This window comes from Cydia amplana, chromosome 15 (assembly GCF_948474715.1).
Source record: "Cydia amplana chromosome 15, ilCydAmpl1.1, whole genome shotgun sequence".
Classification (NCBI taxonomy): Eukaryota; Metazoa; Arthropoda; class Insecta; order Lepidoptera; family Tortricidae; genus Cydia; species Cydia amplana.
In genome coordinates, this window is record NC_086083.1 from 5,310,216 (window position 1) to 5,333,162 (window position 22,947).

A 22,947-nucleotide genomic window follows, 5' to 3' on the forward strand; every position below is an offset into this window, starting at 1 on the left:
TCATTACGGTATTAATATAGTATTTTATCGTGACAGGACATTACTGCGCGGCTGAAATATATCGCGATATTTTTTCACGTTAGGCCTTTCTCTTATGCGGCTTCTTTATAAACTTTAGCAAAATATATTCTAAAGTGAAATATCTGGTAAACTTTTTACACTTTTAAATTTAGCTTCACTGCGTATATTTATTTTCTTTAAATCTTGTAACTTAAGAATCCGCAGCAAGCTCGGCCTAATTTCACTTTCACATACAAACGGAGTATCGTTCTCATTTTAAAACTAAGTGTAATAAACTAATTACAGGACTTGATATACATACAAAGTATGTAAGTAGTACTATTGTAAGTACAAAGTTTCAGATTTCAATCTAGCTAGGTAGTTATTATAAAATGAGAGCGTAACTGTACGTTTGTATGGAGAACCGAGGTTGCTGGGGACTCCTAAAGGTTCCATCACACAGGCGCGTTTTCCGGGCGGGGCAGGAGCGTTCTATACAGGGTGTCCCAAGAAGTAGTGATATACTGAAGCTGGGAGGTAGAGGACCTAGAGGGCTATCTGAATCACCCCCATGTATGTTCCGCGATTTTTCGTATTTTAGGAGTTATGATTTTTTTTAATTTTTCACCTATCGCCGAGTACGATGAGATTTTTATTTATGGTGACGTGAATTATTGATGTGGGGGTGATTCAGATAGCCCTCTAGGTCCTCTACCTCCCAGCTTCAGTATATCACTACTTCTTGGGACACCCTGTATGTAAAAGCGGCGTGCCCCGCTCACGCCTCGCCCGGAAAACGCGCCTGTGTGAACCTTAAATTTGAACCACTTCCGTAAGCAGGGTCACAATCGACTAGGCTAGGAGCCCGCTTTAAACTTATAATACCTAATTTGAGAGAATTAAGACTACTAAACACACACAATTATAACTACATGGTATTAAAACAAAGTCGTTTCCCGCTGTATGTCCCTATCTATGCTTAGATCTTTAAAACTGCGCAACGGATAATGATGCGGTTTTTAATAGATAGAGTGATTCAAGAGGAAGGTTTATGTATAATTTGTTAACCCGTGCGAAACCGGGGCGGGTCGCTAGTAATAATTTCAGAGAATTAAGAATACTTAACACACACACTTATTGAAAACAAATAGCATTTCTTCAACAGTAACATATATTTAAGCTAAGTAATGTAAGTGTTTGTAAAATATACGTAGCATTTAGCTCTGTACAAATGTTCTAGAGCACAACGTTTGTAAGGAAGACCGTGTATCGTACCGACCCTGGGGACTAGCCGTCTAAGAGATTGTGTTAATAAATTATCAGCAATTTGTCCTTATCTCTGTTTAGACACACGGTACACAAGTTTCTGTATGATTCATAAGTTCATAACATAACAATGCTTTGAGTAAACTTTAGGTAAATCTCTGTTTATTAAGAATAGGTATCTCATTTTGCATGAGTCCCGTGATTTTATATGAACATTTATGCGAATGAAAATACTTTGCGAGAAAATTTAAATAAATAATAATAATATTGGTTAGTATTACAAATCAATATAAAGTAAATTTTGATGGAGAGTTTAGCTGTGATTATAAGTATTATACTCGTGACTGCTACCTACATCAGTGGCGCGTTTTGATATAATCTTGAAGATCGCTCACGCTGACTAGTGCATGCAAAATGAAGTTCAAGCAGTGCGTGAGATGCGCGCCAATCACTAAGGCGATCGTCGTGGTCGTATCAAAACGAGTTCAATACTTTGTATTGATAAGCAATTAAGTAATAAAAAAAAACATCTATTTTAAGCTAGAAGGCTCATAATCAGTTGTAAACAGTTGTATTATTGCTACATCACATGGTATATATGTCATAGGTGTGTATAGGTATGTACCTATGTAATTGGGTAATCCCCTTGGTACTTAACAGTTGTATTACTTATTGCTACATCAGATGGTATACATATATGTCATAGGTGAGTGTATTGTAATTAAGTAATCCCCTTGGTAATACAGTAGCCTCTCAAGCCATTTCCGTCAGTAGAAAAAGCGGCAAAAAAATGTAGGTGGAAAGGGACACATAGAAATTTCAATTTCGCGCCTTATTCTACTGACAATGTTGACCGGCTATTTAATTCTATGGACATCTTGCCACTGCTATATACCGTCACGGAAAAAAATACGTTGAAAACGATGTAAAATCCATACAAACCAATTTCCTGCCGCATTGCAGGTAGCGAAATAGAAAACTGATACGATCTGTTTTCTTTAGTTTCTAGCGTGTTTCCTTCGTATACCCTTTTTATTTATTTTAAAATATAAAATTGCTTTGCAGGAAATATGGTTATTGTTTACGAAAGCACCATATTGAATCCTGGAACTCACACAGGCACCTGTTTCAGTTCATGCGCCTGTTTCATGAAAAAAAATGTAGTAGATATAGGTATATAATACCTGTACGAGTATCAGGACAACCCGCTCTTTATTAATGTAGGTATACGTACATAATATTCATTAAACTTAAGCTATTTTTATTAAATATTTAAATATATTTATTGCTGTTTAATATCAGCTCTACGATAGTGTACTGTTTGTGTGTATGTGTGTGTTAAATGCTGAACTCCACACCGAGGGTCAAAAATCTCTCCAAGCGAATTCCCTTGATACTAATCCTGGCAGCTTGGACCGCCATACATTTTACAATACACTTGTATATGGCACCCGTAATAGAGTATCCACAAGGGAGGTTTTTGTGTGGCAACTGCATTATATCCTGGAGAAAGGACATAATGTTTTTAAAAGTTTATAAATAAGGCATTATAATTTCCAAAAGTCTGATATTATGTGACTGTGTGTGTGCGTGTAATCAGTAGGGTTGACACTTCTAAATACCACTGCCCTCTTATCCCTTTCGGACAGCTATCGATTTGCAGCACCCTAGGGGCTTCTGACCGCTACAAATATTTCAGGGTCACGCAGTGTGAGGTTTTGGTTCAGCTTTAGAGTTAACTAGCGACCCCGCCCCGTATTCGCACGAGTTAACAGTATATGTATAAACCTTTCTCTTGAATCACTATATCTATTTAAAAAAAACGCATCAAAATCCGTTGCGTAGTTTTAAGCCGTCGTATGAGGAAATGCGGATCCGCGTACGAGCAAAATATTAGAAAAAAATAATCACGGCAGACGAGAGATTAAAGCTATAATGCATACATAGGGATGGACAGACAGCGAAAAGCCACTTTGTTTTATACTACTTATGTAGTGATGCTTTAGATACTTTGAATCTGTTGAAAAATGGATATGGGATAAATCCCAGTTAAATACCGCCAAAACACACAAATTATACGCAATCCGAATGACAAATGTAGGTAAGTTAATGTGTTTGATTCGGTAAACAAACTATTACGCGATATTGCGTGAATACAAGATGGCGTGTGTGGTAAAGAAAATGGCTGCCTTCCTAATAAATAACCGAGGCGTGCGTTTTCGGTTTTACCATTCTACAATATAATAACGCCTACATATAGCTAGGTATATAGTCGTAAATAATAGCAATCTATCTAAAGAACACGTGTCACGGAGCTCACGGATTGACAATTAAGTGGTAAAGCTTTAAATTGCTGGTTTGATGAAACCAAAAAATGTGTAGGTACTCTAAGTGCCTACGAGTAGGTAGTTATGTAACTGCTGTTCATAGTATACCTTATTAGTGTATTAAACAATCTTGTTTATTTGTATTTTATGATTTAAGGGGTAGCGAGTACAAAATGTAATAACATTCCGGTTTTAAACTTTAGGGCAAAAAAAATCTAAGCAAGAATTCAATCATTTAGAGTCTGTTCGAAAAGAGAAGAGTCGTGGAATGTATTGGGCCCCATACATTCTACGACTCTTCTCTTTCCGCACAGACTCTATACCTCCCAAGATAGTTAAGTACCTACTGATTTTTTTTATCTTTATTTATTGTCTATTTCTATTTTCTATCCGTCTATTTTCACAAAGAAATATAGGTAATGAAGACTAGTTTTATTGCAGAAAAGTTTAAACCGGTACATAATTTAACTTAAAATATTAGCACAGTAGGTAGCAGGGATGTTGCGGATGCAGATTTTTTGACATCCGCGGATGCGGATGCGGATGCGGATTTTTAAAGGCTCACATCCGCGGATGCGGATGCGGATGCGGATGTCAAGATTAGGTACTTAGAAAACGTCAAATATTACATTTTTCTTCTTCTTCTTCTTCTTCTTCTTGTTAGGGGCTATATAAGGCTCCAAAGCCTATGTATCACTGCGACCATCGCTGATCTATTGTGATCGCCACCTACTACAACTCTCGATCCAAACCTGCAACTTCAAACAGCTGCAGGATCTTTTTGAACTCGAGAGACTTTACCTCCTCCGGGCGCAATATGTGCCCGCCCAGGATTAAGTCACGAGTACGCATTAGGCAAGGGCACTCTGTGAGAATGTGCAAGGGCGTCTCCTCTGCCTCCATACAGAGTCTGCACCGCCCCATGTCACGTTTCCCCATGGTGTGCATGTGCTTATTTAGGCAACAGTGCCCAGTAAGCACCCTTACCAAGTTGCGCAGTTGGTTCCTAGACAGCGCTAAGGCGTTCGAGGACGCCTTTTTGCTGAAGGCCTTGATAAGCGCTTTGAAATGGTTCAAACCTGTTGTTTCCCTCCAGAGTTGAATTGTTGTGTATTGACAGTAGGTCTTTAGGGTGAGCCGCGTTAGGCTTTTGGGGATACCACAAAACGGCTCAGGACTGTAGTTTTTCCCTTTAGCCCCTGCTCGCGCGAGCTCGTCGGCCTTTTCATTTCCTACGATACCCGCATGCCCTGGGACCCAACGTAGAACAACTTTGTTCCTGGCTCCAAGGTTGTTCAATAGTTGCCTGCCATTACATTTTTAGTATTTATTTATTAAAAAAACCAAACCTTTAGTATTTGAGCAAGAATATAGGTGCGTTATATTTAATAAACAGTAACTTCGCCGACTTTTCTGGATCTAGATGATTTCGTTATAGGTAATGACGAAATTACCTAGCACTTACGCCGCCGCTAAGACGTTCCTGTACCGACTTGTTCAACATCCGCATCCGCATAAGCTCCGCATCGATTTTATGCGGATGCGGATGCGGATGCGGATGTTGAAAATAATGCGGATGTTCCGCGGTTGCGGATGCGGATGCGGATGTTCGCAACATCCCTGGTAGGTAGGTACTGGTAAACTTTGAAATTCTGGGGCGATTTTAAATTTCAGTTTTTAAGCCATTATATTATAGGAAAAACATGGACAGTTCGAGAAAGTACAGAATAATGCTAATTTAGTTACCATTTTAAAACTATCAAAGTAAACATTTCCTAAAGTCATCCCATTTTACGGTACTACTGTTTTCTGACTAAGTACGCAATTATAAAATGGAGCGAAGCAGGCTATCATAATTTTCTGCATCAACTAAATTCAAATGTTCAGAACATTAATTGCGTGATAACAATCTGTGTATCAACAATCTATTATTTGAAGTCCGTTCAATATCCATAAATATTCAAACAAAATAACAAACATAATATGTAATAAATTATTAACAACAGGAATATTCACGGCAGAGAGAAAACAAAACCGTCTTACATTTCCATGAATAGTTAAAGCATATCTGACGCTGTCAAAGTGTTCCATAAATATGTAAACGTTTGATATCTCTCGCCAAGAATTTGACATTGATGGAGGACACCTGCCGAGCGAGCCAAAGTGACTTATGTTAATTTGTTATGCATGTTGGATATTATATTTTACCTGTAAAATATTTGGCATAATCCATACTAATATTATAAAAGGAAGTCTGTCTGTCTGTCTGTTACCTCTTCACGCTTAAACCTCTAAACGGATTTAGTTTAAATTTGGCACAGAGTTAGTTTGAGTCCCAGGGAAGGACATAGGATAGTTTTTATCGGAAGTCATCCCTAAAGAGGGTGAAAAGGGGGGTGGAAATGAGAAAATTAATGAAACGCCTGTTAATTGGTGTAAGCAATTGTGCATATTACACTCCAAAATATTGCCTTTAAAGAAAGAAAGAAAGAAAGAAAATATGTACATTTATTTATGACAAACACAGATAACACAAACTTGTTGACAAATATACAATGTATATATAACATTTAGTGCATTTTGCCATAAAAGGGTCACAACTCAGCATGTAGCTGGCAAAGCCAGCGCTGTTCTTCCGTTGTGAGCCAGGCGTACGCCGTTCGACGACGAGGCGGCTATGCTTTATTTAACTAAACTTTTTAGAACTAGAACTATAACTATACCTAAAACATAAAAATTAAACTAAACTATTTAACATTGCGGCAATTGCCGTATCTAGAACAGCCCTGACAGCTGTCACTTGGCAGTGACACAGCACGGTACCAGCACGGACATATTTGTGCTATGACATAGCAAGGCACGTGTACATTATGTGCAGTGCAGAGAACTTCCAGTCGCAAAAGTTTTAAACAAACCAAACTATAACCTAAATTAATTATTTGGAAATGACTAACCAAAATAAAAATAAAGTGACAAGATATAGCGCAGAAATGGTTGGCTCATGGGACATAACTACAGGTATGTGAAAAGGCTTAGATAAAACTAGTATCACATCTTACATTTTTCTGTCTTTGCTGATGTTCATATATCTCTTTTTTTGGCGTAACTTTGAAACTATGCACACTTTTCAGGTTCCTCAAAGGCGGAGAAAGATTGTTCCAGCATTTCGTTGCCAAATATCTGAAACTTCCTCCCTTCCTTCCTTCAACTTCCTTTAGTTTTATCCAAGCGCTATAATTACTCTAACTGCTGCAACTAATTCCACGCAGACGAAGTCGCGGGCAAAAGCTAGTAGGTATATACCTACTGTATAAATATCGTTTGACCTGTGAGTAGTTAAATATATAAATAATATTTCACCACACCAGCTCGTAAAGGCTCTCTTTGTTATTCAAAAACTGATGATAAAGTTGCATTTTATCCACAAGAGTGGCAAAGTAACATGATGCAAATTTTTAAGTGATGATTTTGAATGATATATATTTAAAAGCCTTCAGTTGGATTTGTATTTAGCATTCTCCTCGGTTTGGTGTGGTGAATTTTTTTGTATTTCACTCGGTAGCAAAATTCGTTTAACTTTCGTACCTTGAAATCCTCACAACGCTCAATATTTCAATTTTGGGATCTTTCACTTACTCGGGTATCAATATTAACACGAGAAGTTTAACAACAACTTAGCCCCTTGCAAAACAAAATTAAGTAACTATTGTATTCCATGTGTTACAATTGCGAAACAAAATTAAGTACCGTAAAATGGGGTGAGTAGGTTTCGCGGGGAGAGGTGGGTTATGAATGGGGAGAGAAGGTTTGAGAGGGGGGTGAGAAGGGATTTTAAGGCTACTGCTACAAAAATAATGTATTACAATTTAAAATGGAGCTATAGTAATACGCATAATAAAAAAAAATCGATCCAACATTCTTCCAAAATCACCTTTGTATGAAAAGCCCTCTCACCCCAAATACGAGGCACTACGGGGTGAGGTGGGTTTTCCTCTTTATCGTCAAAGTTATGAAATGGAACTACCCAAAATAAGATAAAAACTAAAATACAAACGTCCGGAACACTTATTATATACACCATTCAGTTTGCATATGTAATGTCAGTTTTGCGCCTACTCACCCCTTTTTACGGTAACTATTGTATCCGATGTGTTACAATTGCGAAACAAAATTAAGTAACTATTGTATTCGATGTGTTACAATTAACTTGCTTTAATTTATAACGACACTTATTGAAGGTATTGTTATTCATTTATTTAAACTATATTACGCAAAACAGAAAATAACGTACAAATGGCGAACTTTATGCCTAATGGCATTATCTAACAGTCAACCATCGTTCAACCATTGTTACATGTAAAACGAATGTGTTATTTCATTGTAGGTATTATAGGTATCTACTATCTACGATCCAAATACGTACCTAATCTATATTAATACGCATACCGACTTATGGCAGATGGAAATTTATTAGTAACATTAATAATATAACTTAGGTACTCAGTTAGCACATTAGTTTGATTGAAACTCTAACTCGATTATCTAAACTTTATGTTATGATTGATGATATTAATTTCATATGATTCAATAAATCAAAAATTGAGGTTAGGCCAACTTCGCAAATTGACTAGCTAGACTAATCGATAAGTCTATTAAGCCTAGGGACTCCGTGCACTAAACGAGGCGGCAACCTGAAGACATTGCTACTATACCTTTTTTTTAGCATTAGAAAAGACTTTAACCCTTAAACAGGTTGTGTATCTATAAGTACCACATAGCAAATAATTTTTTTTTGACTAGCTGAGTAAATACAACGACCGCGAAATGTAATGTATATCGCAATAATATTATATTTTCCTTTGTTTTTTAAATTAAATATTTATTCAACGATTAATCTTACGAGCCACGATATCCGCGCGAACTCTATTATCTTAATTAAATTATGGTTTTAATATTTTATCGATTACATGTGAAGACGTGGCTTACCCTTTAAACTACTCTGTATGGCTAACAAGGCAGTGGCCATATATGTGCCACGCAGCACCATTTTTAACGGGCAGAGGGCATATAAAAACCACCGGAAATTACTTTTCTTTTAATGCTATTATCTACCCGAATCAGTAAACAAAAGTAAAAAATTCGTCAGGCCTGTTTAAGGGTTAAACTCTCGCGTTTTGTATACACATATTTAATTACACAAATATTTTTATAAACTAATTTCGGGTAGTTCAGTATTGTTTTATTTATATCTCCGTTGACATTTGCTGGGATGTCAGTCTTTCCGTGACCACAGCTGACACTCAGCTGAAACGTCGGAATTTAAGGTAAAAACAATGAAACTATATCGCGGTAGACCCGTTTGTTAATTAAATATTAGAAAAGACTACACGATCTTGACGTGTCTTTTTATGGAAAAACGCTTAAAAAATAGTAACTATCCTACTTATGAAACCAAAATAATGTAAATTAACATACACGCTTTATAATTGTTATATACACTCATGGACACATTTAGAGGAACGTAACAAAAAAGGTTTAATAACTAATTTTGTAATTATTTTTTGTGACTTAATTTCAAAAGTGTTTTTCAATAAAGAGACACTTCAATCGCGTAGTTTCTTTCTAATGCTAAAAAACCGGCCAAGTGAAAGTCGAACTCGCGCACGGAGGGTTCCGCACCATCAACAAAAAATAGAGCAAAAAAATCGTGTTTGTTGTATGGGAGCCCCCCTTAAATATTTATTTTATTTTATTTTTAGTATTTATTGTTATAGCGGCAACAGAGATACATCATTTGTGAAAATTTCAATTGTCTAGCTCGCGGTTCATGAGATACAGCCTGGTGACAGACGGACGGACGGACAGTGAAGTCTTAGCAATAGGGTCCCGTTTTTTACCCTTTGGGTACGAAACCCTAAAAAACGAGGTAATAGTAGGTTTCGTAGAAGCCGGGTTGTTTAGAGTAGCAAGCACTACCTCGTTTTTAACGCAAAATAAGCACAACGGTTGTCAAGTAAATTAATTTAGCTTACCTACTATAAAAGAAGCTGAATTATTCGTCAACACGATGCGTTGCGCATGTTTATCTGAAAAAAAGGGAAAAATAATTAAAACGATGTTTTTTTAGTTTATAAAATCGCATTAAATAAATTAAGATAAAAGATAAGATAAGATAAAATTTATTTCATTGAAATATATCCAACAATTACAAACAATCATAAGAGGTACGCTTAAATAGTTACTTAAATATTATAAATGTACAATCATGGACTAGAAAAATAAACCAATAAAATAAAGGATCTTGTAAGCAAAAATTGTAACTGGCTCTAACTTAATTTACATCAATACCTAAACTAAGTAACTTAATACTTGTATCTTAGGTACTTCGTGTTAGTAGGTCAATGTAGTATATATTACATTGAAATTGACTGATATGCACAAAGCTAAAATGAAAAAATGGTATAAAACGCACATTCAATAATGATGAGGCGTACGGGGCATGAGGTATTTGTATGGAGATCTTAGGTCTTTTCAATATTTTGTAGACTCTGCTACTATGTACATGCAATTTAGGTACACATTTAGCTAAGTTTATCGCTACTATATGGGTCCTAATATTGTGTTGTATTAGGTGTGGCCTGTAACAGGAGCAATAAATTAAAATGTAGGCTGTACTCCTCAAACTGACCAACATTTGTGCAGCGACCTTCCCCAAAGCCCCTTCCCTTCCCTTCCCTTAGCTTCCCTTCTTCTTTTCTTCGTCCGTACCCAAAGGGTAAAAACGGGACCCTATTACTAAGACTCCGCTGTCCGTCCGTCCGTCCGTCCGTCCGTCTGTCACCAGGCTGTATCTCACGAACCGTGATAGCTAGACAGTTGAAATTTTCAAAGATGATGTATTTCTGTTGCCGCTATAACAACAAATACTAAAAACAGAATAAAATAAAGATTTAAGTGGGGCTCCCATACAACAAACGTGATTTTTGACCGAAGTTAAGCAACGTCGGGCGGGGTCAGTATTTGGATGGGTGACCGTTTTTTTGCTTGTTTTGCTCTATTTTTTGTTGATGGTGCGGAACCCTCCGTGCGCGAGTCCGACTCGCACTTGGCCGGTTTTTTTGCTTGTTTTGCTCTATTTTTGTTGATGGTGCGGAACCCTCCGTGCGCGAGTCCGACTCGCACTTGGCCGGTTTTTTACTTATGTTTTGATTTTTAGTCCAATAAGACACGATGTATTTGGAATTTTGTTATGTTTACAACGTGACATGCAACGTCAACTGCCATGATTATAGCGTTGGGATGAAAAATAGGAAGTCTAAAGACTTAATAATTTTTAAAAGTTACACAATTTTTCTTGGTTTGAGGAGAACAATATGAAGGGTCCACGGTGTCTAGTCACACTAGTCACATTTTGAGTAATAGCGGTTTTAAAATTTGGAACAATGTCAAAACGTATGGTAATTCCGTGACCAGGTATTATTTAACTAAAAATAAAGTTGTGTTACATTTATTATACAGTGGTAGCAAAAGAGCTCTTAATTTTGAGATAAAAATCTCATATTCCGAAAAAAGTGACTAGACATGTTCTTTCCGTGTACCCTTCATATAATATATGTTTTATTCTCTCGTATTACAGAGACACCCGGAATAAGTATTGTTACAATACAATAGCCATTACCCCTTACAATTGGACACGTTGTCCCAATCATAATCAAACGCGTAATTTATCTTTCACCGTCACAATTTCAAACCTTATGTAATTCAAATAAGGACTATATTCCAACAGTTTCAACAAGATCCCACAAAGTGCCTGTACCTCCAGTTACTCAAGTAATTGTCAGTTGATGTATTTATGGTGCAGGTTCGAAGCTCGGCCGTGGTTTATTTTGTACTGGGAAGGACTTTTTTCACTAAAAACGTACTCTGGTAAATGGCATTGTATTTGGTACGCCCCTGGACACTTTTACGAGGCTCATAAATTTAAAGATTTTTTCGGGTAGCTACTATGTCTAAGAGTAGATACATTTATTTTCTGGCTAAGCTGTACAGGATGATTTCTGTAACAGGAGCAATAAATTAAACTAAAGGCTGTACTCCTTAAACTGACCAACATTTGTTCAGCAACTTTTAAAAATTAAGAATCCTTTAGACTTCCTCTTTGTCATACAAAATAAATATTGCCTTCAATGTACGCTGATATCAGTGTGTTTGACGTTGCTTGTCACGCTTTAAACATAACAAAATGTGCAATACATTGCGTCCTAGAATAAACTTTAAAGTGTAATAAAAATCAAATAACGAGTTATTTTCGAAAGTTGCTGAACAGATGTTGGTCAGTTTGAGGAGTACAGCCTACAGTTTAATTTATTGCTCCTGTTACAGGAAGCACCCTGTATAATAGAGTTAGTATGAAATAAGCAATGCAATAAATTCTGGGCAGCTAAATATTCTTAATTCTTGTTTTATTATATTAACAAAAGTACCTATTTAAACTACAGCTTTAAGCTAAAGTTTGCATACAGTTGTTTATCGTGAATGAATTTGGGCGGTCTCTTTAACAAAAAGATCAGCATCATAAACTTTAACAAGTCTTTGCTTTCTTACTAAAAACAAACCACTGAATAAAGCTCTACAGGTACAGCTAGTCTTTAAGTGCTTTTGTGAAAATGGCGCCAAGCTCAGGTACAAAGATGGGTAACTTAATTTTCCACAATAATAGAAAGCACAGCTTGACAAAGCTCCAGTCGTTTTGCTCTTGAGCTTTTAGAAAGGATAGACTTTTGCTCGGAAAAGGTTAGATAAATTACTATCACAGTCTGACTTTAACCAACTTTAAAATAAATTCAGGTCTATAGGGGCTAAGATTTTTTAGTCTAGTCTACAGGATAGATTGAGATAAAAAATCATTAAATATACCTGAGAGTATACCGCGAAAATTAAATTTTCTTTATCTGCTATCACTGTTGCATATTCGAGTGATTTTTATTAAATATTTTGATTTATGTTTTAATTAGTCACGCTACTCTATATAAATTACAAATTGTGGCCGAGCGGCCCTAGTGGTCAGGAGGACGTTAGTCGCGTAATCTGAAGACGCCGGTTCGATTCTGGCGTTCGCCTCTGGAGGAGTTGGTCACTTTTTCTGTAGTATATGACATCTACTTCGGTTTATATTTAATTCATTACATGACCTTAAAAAAAGTAAAAAAAAACCGGACAGGTGCGAGTCTGACTCGCCCACCGACTGTTCCGTACTTTTTTGTATTTGTTGTTATACAGCGGCCACAGAAATATATCATCTGTGAACATTTCAACTGTTTAGCTATCACGGTTCATGAGGTACAGCCTGGTGACAGACAGAACAGTGAACAGTGGAGTCTTAATAGGGTCCCGCGTTTTTACCCTTTGGGTACGGAACCTGAAAAAGGAAGACAGCAAGGAAAGAACAGTTAACTAGTTGATCCCGGAGGAAAAGCTATTACACCCGACTAATTACCTGGCTACTTTATATAGTCGGGAATGAATGAATGCAGCCGCAGGTTAAATAAATAAAAAGATATTTATTTACCGACACAAAAAAAAATAGTTGAATTGACGCGTGACCCGAGGGCTGAGTCATATCTAGCACAGGGGATCAGCATTGCCATACAACGTGCAACGTGCGTGGCAGCTAGGGTTTGCAATCCGGATCCGAAATGTATGAAATAATCCGGATCTGGATCCGGATCTGCGGATATTCCCATACATTTCGGATCCGTCGTGCAAACCCTACTGCCAGCCTTCTGGGTACGCTGCTAATAGGCGGCGATTTAGGGCACAATTTATATTTATATTTTTAAAGTTTAGGCTTAGTTTTTAATTTTAGTTATATTTTATATTTTAAGGGTTTTTATTATTTGCCGGGAGAAAATTAAGTCAGGTAAGTTTCTACACATAGGTACCTACAGTAAGACAATTCGTTACATAATCCTATGGTTAATTACCTATATTTGTCATTAACAACAAGTTTAATTCTGTAAAACCATTTATTACGAAACTAATTGTGGCTTTCCATTAGAGAAGGGTCCTTATTAGATACATAAATATCTCTGTTTAGCCCAATGGTTGACTGGTAGAGAATGCCTCAAGGCGTTAAGTCCGCCATTTGTACTCTTTTTGTGTAAATTTATGCAATAAAGTTTAAATAAATAAATAAATAGATAGGTCATTTATATCTTAAATTTTATTTTATGAATTATACCATGAAAAAAATGTATATGGAAGTTCTAATATTTTTACCAATTCAGAAGAAATAAAATTACTCTAGATTAAATAAGCATAACTCACTCCAGTACGGCTCTTCTCATAAATCTATGAAAAAGCTATTATAGCTTTATTCTCCGCTCATATATTACCAAACTGGGCTTTCATTGTTTCCACTTAATGTGTTATGTGGGAAAAAAATGGGACGTGGCAACATTAAATATATAACATGTTATATTTGGACTTAGCCATTGTTTTACATGCAGTTACTTAGTTTTCTTTTAGTTTAGTCCGTTCTGCGGTTTATATTTTAACCCTTTACCTACGGGTGTCAACCAGAGTTGCCAGTAAGGCAACACCGCTGCAGTACGGGTGTCAACTATAGTTGATCGAAGTAATGGTCGTGTTAAACATTTTTTTAAATCAAAACGAGACCTTGTGGCTTGGTAATAGCGGTCACATTATGCACTGGGATTAGTATAGATACAAAGAAAAAATATCATAATATTTCGGTAGATGGCTCTGACATAAATATAATTTTAAAATTACCGCTTTTTTGCTGGCAACTGGGGTTGACACCCGTACTGCAGAGGTGCTAAAAATTGAACTCAATATGGCGGACAATAGTGTTGTTTTAAATTTCATCGACTTGTTGTCGATATGAGAGTAGGTACAGCGTGGCAGCGTTTGGAGTGTTATTTTTAGTGTTTTTTTTTACCGTTTTGGTTCAAATATTGGAATTTAACATGTTATGAAATCATTATTAGGTACTATTGTACCTATCTAATAATAATTTCAACAAAATCATAAGTTTTATATTTACTAGGTTATCGATATGTGGACAAATGTGTCGATAGACGCACATCACTATTTTCCATAAGTGGCAAATTGTTTTTATGCAACGTTTTAATTGATTGATATTTATGCATTATTTTCATAATTATCGTTAGTGTTTATTTGTAAGTAAGTATACTATAAACGAATGTTCTTAAACTTAAACTTGTGAAATCCGCGAGTAGTAACTTAAAAATCTTTAATTTCTTAGTTACTGATATATTGCTTGATAGCAGAAAAAAATGTGAATATTATTACTCCAAGTGATTATTTATTGATTAAACACATTATACTTATTGTGTGTGTGAAGTTTCAAGTGTGTAGCTGTAATACTTCAAAAGTTACAAGTAAGTGAAATTATGCCTAATCGCTGACTCTCGCCAAAACATGCCCGTATTGGGCGGTTACGGAGTGATTCAAGGGCCCGTAGGTAAAGGGTCAATATTTGGGTAACTTTTCAAATGTTTATAAATCATAAATAAATCATAAATCATAAATCATATATTTATTTGTAAACATAGGTTTTCATAGATCACACAATTGTATATATAAGGTATCACTATGTTTAGCCATAGGGCATACAAATATTTACCAGATGGTGCATGCATATTTACAAACTTAATCTATAAAAAAAAATATATATATATAATTTAATAATTTACATTGTCACATATATCTACTTAACTAATATTCTGAATCAGACAGGTATTCTCCGATCGAGTAGTACGCTTTCCTAACTAAAAATTTAAACAGATTCTTCTTGAATAGTCTTATGTCATCTAATTTAGTAATATCGTCTGGCAGTTTGTTATAAAGTTTAGGGGCCATTCCGAAAATACTTTTGGCCATAAAAACAGTTTTTATTGATTTTGTATAAATTTTGTTACAACGACGAGCACTATTGGTAATAGAAAATTGGCTAATATTATTTTTAACATATACCGCTGCTTCATAAATATACAGGCAGGGTAATGTCAGTATGCTGAGCCTAATGAAAATCGGTTTGCAGGTTTCGATTTGTGGAACTCGACAAACTGAACGTAAACATTTTTTCTGTGCCTTAAAGGCCATTTCTCGGTCTGTAGAGTTTCCCCAGAATATTAAGCCGTATCTCAAAGTTGAGGTAACATAGGCCTGGTAGGCGGTTAGTACTGCTGTTTCATTGACAGTTTTAGCCAGGTTATATAAAGCATACGAAAATTTATTAAGTTTTGTACATATAATGTCAATCTGATCTTTCCAAGTCAATTTACTATCTAAACTTAACCCTAAAAATTTCGTCAAATCTGTCTCGTCAATAAGATGCTCTTTATATTTTACAGTGAGCTTTGGTAATTTATCAACTCTTTGTTTGAAGCTCATAATTTTGGTTTTGTTTAGGTTTATGCGCAAATTATTCTTATTCAGCCAGTCAATTACGTTCTCTAAAGTTTTGTTTATGGTAGCTTCTAAAGCTAGAGGGTCATTTCCAGTAAATATAATCGTGCTATCGTCAGCGAAAAGTATCATAGAATGTTGTGTAATCTGTGGTAAATCATTTATATATATTAGAAAAAGTAGTGGGCCTAGCACACTACCTTGAGGCACTCCGTATTTAATTTCTTTGTGCTTCGACGAAACACATATTTCAGTTTTCGATTTAGTACAGATTTTGTTGATTCTGACTATTTGCTTTCTTCCAATTAAGTAAGATTTTATGAGATCGTGAACGTTCCCGCGTATGCCATAATCGTATAATTTATTTAATAAAATATTATGATCCACAAAGTCAAATGCTTTGGACATATCCATGTATAAAGCACAGACAGGTCTCTTTTCATCCATTTCACTCATAATTTTATGTAAAAGATCGAATATTGCCATGTTAATGGATTTACCTTTTTTTACTACTACTAATAACTTTTTTTTGTTTTTACCAAAAATAAAAAATAAAATTTAGCGTTTATTAAAAGTACTTCCGCTTGCCCGAAACCATGAAAACAAGAAAAAAACGAGTATAATAATTAGCGAGATTAATTTTCGCTTTTGGTCAACATTTTAATCAAATAGAGCCGTTTCCTAGAGCACTAGTTTAGATAATTTGTTTAAATTTACTGTCAAAGTAACTTGATGTAGACCAGTCTTAACTCGTTAACGTAATATTATAATTAAATTTAGCTTACTTCGCGAAATATCATTTGTTATTTACCAGTTGCTTTTCTGTGAAGGAAAACATCGCGAGGAAACCTGACTAATCCCAATAAGGCCTAGTTTCCCCTCTGGGTTGGAAGATCAGATGGCAGTCGCTTTCGTAAAAGATAGATAGATAAAACGTTTATTTGGATGCTGAACACACAATTTACAAATAGGTACATTACAAACAGAACAATACTAATATGTACATAATTTAACTAAAAAAAAACTTAAACACGAAACATGGGTTTACTTGCTGTACTCTGTGTGCATTGCAGCAAAAACAAATAGTAAACAATAAAAACTAGTGCCTACGTCAATTCTTGGGATTAGTTGTCAATGCGGACCCAGGCTCCCATGAGCCGTGGCAAAATGCCAGGATTACGCGAGGTAAAAGAGCTTATTTACTTTGCGAAAATGTAAAATATTTGGATGTAGCTGTAAACTCTACCATTTTCAGACAAAGCAACTTTAATCCCGGCTAAAACTTCAATTGAAACATATTCCGCTTCCTCTCACTTTGTAGAGGGATTAAGTTGTATAATATTCAGTAATATTGCGAGACTGAAAATAAGTAGGGGTTTTGGCACGATGAAGCTTTAGGAAGAAAACACCTTGACACTGATTTAAACTTTCACGATTTTTACACATTATTAAATTGTACAACGGGACTTAATCGCGTATCTAAGTTTTAAGATTTACCTCCAACGTTTCGAGGACGGCGTTGTCCCCGTGGTCTCGGAGAAGAGTCTTTCGAAACGTCGGAGGTAAATCTTAAAACTTAGATACGCGATTAAGTCCCGTTGTAGAATTTAATAATAAAACACCTTGATAAAATATTTTATCAAGACACGTAGAAGCAATGAAAGAAGGTTGGCAGAGTGTATAAGGGAGAAGTAGAAGAGGGAGTTGGAAGGGGTAGACCTCGGCGGACTTTCTCTGATCAGATCGGGGAAATCCTGAAGAAAGCCCAGGTCAAGAGCACCCTGAACCGGCGAGCATGTATGTCTGTATGAGGACTGTTATGAAAGTAACGGAAGCGATAGAGGTATGTCAGGATGGTAGCAAATGGAAATCCGCGGAATCTGCCTACCCATCCGGGAAATAGGCGTGATTATATGTATGTATGTATGTACGTAGAAACAATTTCCAGTACATATTGCTTAATATATACCTTAGTGCACTGGTGCACACAGTTAACCGTTTTCTTTTCTCTGAAAAGGGTCTAACGTCAAACAGGATAAGGAAGAAGATATATTATTATGAGCCCCATGAGGTATATTTAAACTTACTAACCAACTGTAAGAAGGCCCAAAAATAAAAGCACTTCTATAGGGCTGAATTAGTCGGCGCGCGAACTCGCTTGCGATTTTAGTTACATTGCGGACATGCGGACTGTTGGTTACGTCCAATTCAACCGACAAATCAAAACCCGCAAATCCCGCAATGTAATTGTAATGAAACTCGCATGCGAGTTCTCGCATCGTCTAAATGAGCCCAAATGACCATAAAATAATGTATTAAATCGAATAAACCTTTTACTTTTAAGTAAAAGCTTGGCAATAGTGCCCGGCATTGGTGATGTTTCCCGGAAAAATCTTAACACCGCGAACTAGGATTTTTCACGCACGGTACAGCGACATCTATCGGGTAATTCGACAACCGAAACTTCCTGCAAATACAACTATGGAATACACACAGAGGTTTGACACCAACTTTCGCCTCCCGCACTTAAATCGTAACGGGCTCATTTAGACGATGCGAGAACTCGCATGCGAGTTTCATTACGTTGCGGGTTTTGATCGGTCGGTTGAATTGGGCGTAACCAACAATCCGCAATATAACTATAGACGGTCAACCAAATCTTGTCAGTAGAAAAAGGCGCGAAATTCAAATTTTCTATGGGACGATATCCCTTAGCGCCTACATTTTTCAAATTTGCCGCCTTTTTCTACTGACAAGATTTGGTTGACCGTCTATAAAATCGCATGCGAGTTCGCGCGCCGTCTAAATCAGCACTAAATGTTCTAGAAATTATCGCATGGACACGTTTTTATAAAAAAAGATTTTGCTAAACAGCTGACTTTCAAGTATAAATATGGTTAAGCGTGTGGTAATGGTAATAAATACGTGGTGGTACGTGTGACAATGTGTGAGGTGTTTTACCTTGTAATAACCTGATCCTATCAGATCAACCTCAGAGTAGAGGTCACTCAGATATTATCGCGGTTATAGCAAATTTAGGTATTTCGTGTGGGTTAATTAAGTTCTTGATACAATAAGAATTCAGTTTAGTTTTTGTTATTAACGAAACAATTCTGTTATTACTATTCTTAATTACTTCATTAAAAACAAGAGAATACAATGAAATATAACAAAATAAATGAAGAAACTATTTCGGGATAATCGTATCTTAAAGTAGGTATGTTAATTTTAATTTTTAACAAACAGAAACGTCTGCGAACGATGCTTAAGCTTAGAATAAATTTAAAAGTGGAAAAAATACTGTCTTGGGTGAGACTTGAACTCACGCGGCCTCTGGATCGATACTCCAGCGTTCTGCCATCTGAGCCACCAAGACCTCATCCATAGCCAGCAAATCTTTCCACCATATTATCCCCCCCCCCCCCCCACGAACCCGCTACGGTCCCCTTGACCCATAATATGGTGGAAAGGTCTGCTGGCTATGGATGAGGTTTTGGTGACTCAGATGGCAGAACGCTGGAGTATCGATCCAGAGGCCGTGAGTTCAAGTCTCACCCAAGACAGTAATTTTTCCACTTTTAAATTTATTCTAAGCTTATTAGGTATGTTAAGCTGATAACATTTATATCATGATAGTTATTTAGTTATTTCTTGTGGTACGCATTTTTTCAATGTCCTAATTCAATAATCATTTATAATACCTACATCATTCTTCTTCTTTTGGTAACTTATTATATACAGTGATAAGATTATATGAGTAATCACTCCACGTCCATGTTTTCTCGCGTTTTCGAGATAGTTCCTGAGTTATGAGCGAACGACAAAGGTGAGGTTGGCATGTTAAATATTTACAACGAGGATGAGATAGTTTATTTACTAAAACTAGCCAACTTTCTGCAGTTAGCGTCAAATATTAAATTTTAGGGGTACTGAATTGTTTGAGTTAACAACCCTTGACTCTTGAGTGTATACTTGAGATAATGTAACCTAAATAAAGTAAAGTCCTTATTGCACAAATCGTCGCGGATACATATAAGAAACTTTTCCAGCTATTTATGTCAAATGGTCTCTGAGAAAAATGTAAGTATTTAACGAGTAAGACCGAAGTGATCCCATAAGGGTTAGTGAACAAAGTTTTGTACGGAACACTAAATCTTACCTCCAAATGGAATGTGTAGACTAAGCGCAACTTGCACCATCCCACTTTCCCGGGGTTAACCGGTTAAACCGTTAACCCAGTGTCAAATTGTACTGGTAACCATGGTAACTGCAGATTTAACCAGTTAACCCCGGGTTAGTGAATGGTGCAAGTGGCCCTTAGATCCCTATATCTAAAGGTTGATCCACCGATTTAGGCGAAATGTAAGAGGTAGCTGTACAATTTGAGCCAAAAAAACCTTAAAACTTAGCTTGTTGAACAGTCAGCAGCAATAGTTGCTAAGCGGACGAGGCGCTCAAAATGACCTTGACGCGACTTTATTGTTCAGAGAATAAGAGCGCGTCAAGGTAATTTTGAACACCTCGCCCGCTTAGCAACTTCTGCTACTGACTGAACATGTTATGCAAACAAAAAAGTTTTTTTTTCCGCGAAGAGGGTTACACTAACAAGTCAAAAATCAGCGGTGGCAGTGGTTCATTAGGTATCATTTTAGTTTATTTACGAAGGTTACTTGTTAGAACATGACAGCCATGGTGACAGGTGATAAAAATGCGACCGTGCTACGGCCGCTGCAGTCAAATAAATGTGTCGACTATTTAAAAAATATTTAAACTTGCAAATCTCCTATGCCTAGTTAATTATTTTAACAGCGCTGCACAAACTAAAAGAGGAGTAAACTATTACGAAATGACAAAGGAAAAGTTGTGGCGGGAGTTTGTGGTGCCGAAATGAAACGAGTTGAGGGTGATGCTTTACAACGAATGCATAGTTCACTGGATATACTTGCTAGACTCCGACCACGCTTAGTTTGCACTGACTTGGCAAAGACATGGGAGCGTCATACTTGAGAGGATAGTGGACGACCGGTTCTCCATAAAAACTTTACATTACGTCCCTGGACGTTACGAAAAATACTTTTACACAATTTCTCAAGGTTTTGTACAAGGTTGTCTGGAAGAGATCGCTCTTTACCTCTGTCTTCATGTATTGTGTGTCTCTCTGTAAATGTTTTATTGAAGTTGTGCAATAAAGAGGATTTGTATTGTATAATGATCAATTGATCACAGCTACTATGCCCCTTGGTTTGACTTTTTATTTTTGAAGTGAAAACTTCTTTAGCGGCGCTGTGCACTTTTTGTCATGGGGAAAAAATGTTAAACTCGTAACAGGTGTCACGTGACCGTAAGACGTAAGACGGACACGTGACCTGATCGAAAAACTGTTACTTCAATGTCATTGAGTTTTTCTTTATTGATTTATATATATGTCATCTAGTCAGTTTCGATCTAACTGGTATTAATATAACTCGAGTACTAACAGTGATGTGGTTAGGGGTTTCAAGTAATGCGACGAAATAACGCTAGATGGCGTTAACCTCAATTATACATAGTGCTGCAGACATTTTGCAATAGTGATTGAGTTTTCACTTCTGTCGGCACTCCCTGAGTGCAACCCGTTGTTTTTTTTATTTACCTTATTTATTTAGTAGGTACTACATAAGGTGACCAGCATCAACTAGAAGACACATGCTTCCCTTTTGGCCCCATTATAGATATCTAAGTCAGCAAAATCTTGCTGCCTTCTCCAATGCCTCCAAAATTACCATCTTATCTTTGAGTCAATCCAAAAAAATCAGGACGGAGGGAGCTTATTCTCTCAACATGTAGAGAATATAAATATATTAATAATAATGTGAATATATATAATAATATTAATGTGAATATATATAATATAAATATATTCTCTACATTCCCTTTCTTTTGTTAACCCTTCTACGGTTACATCTAAAGAAGCCCGATACACTACGGAAAACTAGGCGTTCTTAGGATAAGATCGGTTTCCTCACGATATTTCTATCAAATACTCCTTTCTTAAAGTCAGTGAACCTCATTGTTACGATACATAAATCCGATTTCATACCCTACGATAGCATTTTAGCTTTCATTTGTTTTGTAATAGTAAAGTTTACCTATCATAAACCCACTATCATCTCGACAGATGATTTAAAATAAGCAGCATTTGTTCGCGTGTAGGACAACATCTCTTCGTGATTCCGGAAAGTCATTTTGGCATTTAAAATGCGGATTGTATAGTGCAGTTGGCAAGCTTGACGATTATTTTCCGCTTTCGGGTCAGTTCTTGGAACCAGGCGTTTTCACGTGTTTCGAAGATTCAAGACCGATGTGATTACTAATTCATTTCGCTCAGACTCGAACTTTGAATCTGAATACCAATATAGAATGAAACAAATACGTGTCTAGACTCTCTTAGGTGTTTTGGCAGACGCCATCGCCAGTAGAATCGGACCAATATAACTCTGCATAACATTTGCAATGACAAAGTGTGGCGATGTCATAACTTCTACGAACATATGACGTTTATGGGCATTTTCATTTAAACTTGTACTTTAAAGCGCGACTTAAGTCGTGTTTCAGTAACGTCTAACCGTCACGTTCCTGACATATTCCATACATTTTGTACATTGGTGTTTGACATTGACCGTCAGTTTTGTGACGATTGCTACCGGTCGTTAATGGTACACGGTTAAGTGAAAATGCCCTTATATCATTATAAGCCACTGCCACACTTTGTTCTATTTCAATCAAAAGTTAGCTAAGACGGACGGTAACTGTAGCATACTCTATAAACATCATTTGTAAATGCAACGTGCTGTCAAACCTTACCAAGTGTCACTAGTTGTGACAGCACTCTCTTGCGACATATCCTTGACACGGTAGCACG

The 22,947-nt window shown here is 36.5% G+C and overlaps 1 protein-coding gene across 1 annotated transcript in view; it reads right to left on the minus strand.

Moving 5' to 3' along the window:
* The window catches only part of LOC134654496 (uncharacterized), a 397,768-nt gene that overhangs the window by 24,565 nt on the left and 350,256 nt on the right, over positions 1-22,947 (minus strand). The window contains exon 2 of the mRNA XM_063509940.1: positions 9,630-9,679. The gene's annotated coding sequence lies outside the window, so the exon portion shown is untranslated. The remainder of the gene's footprint in view (positions 1-9,629; positions 9,680-22,947) is intronic.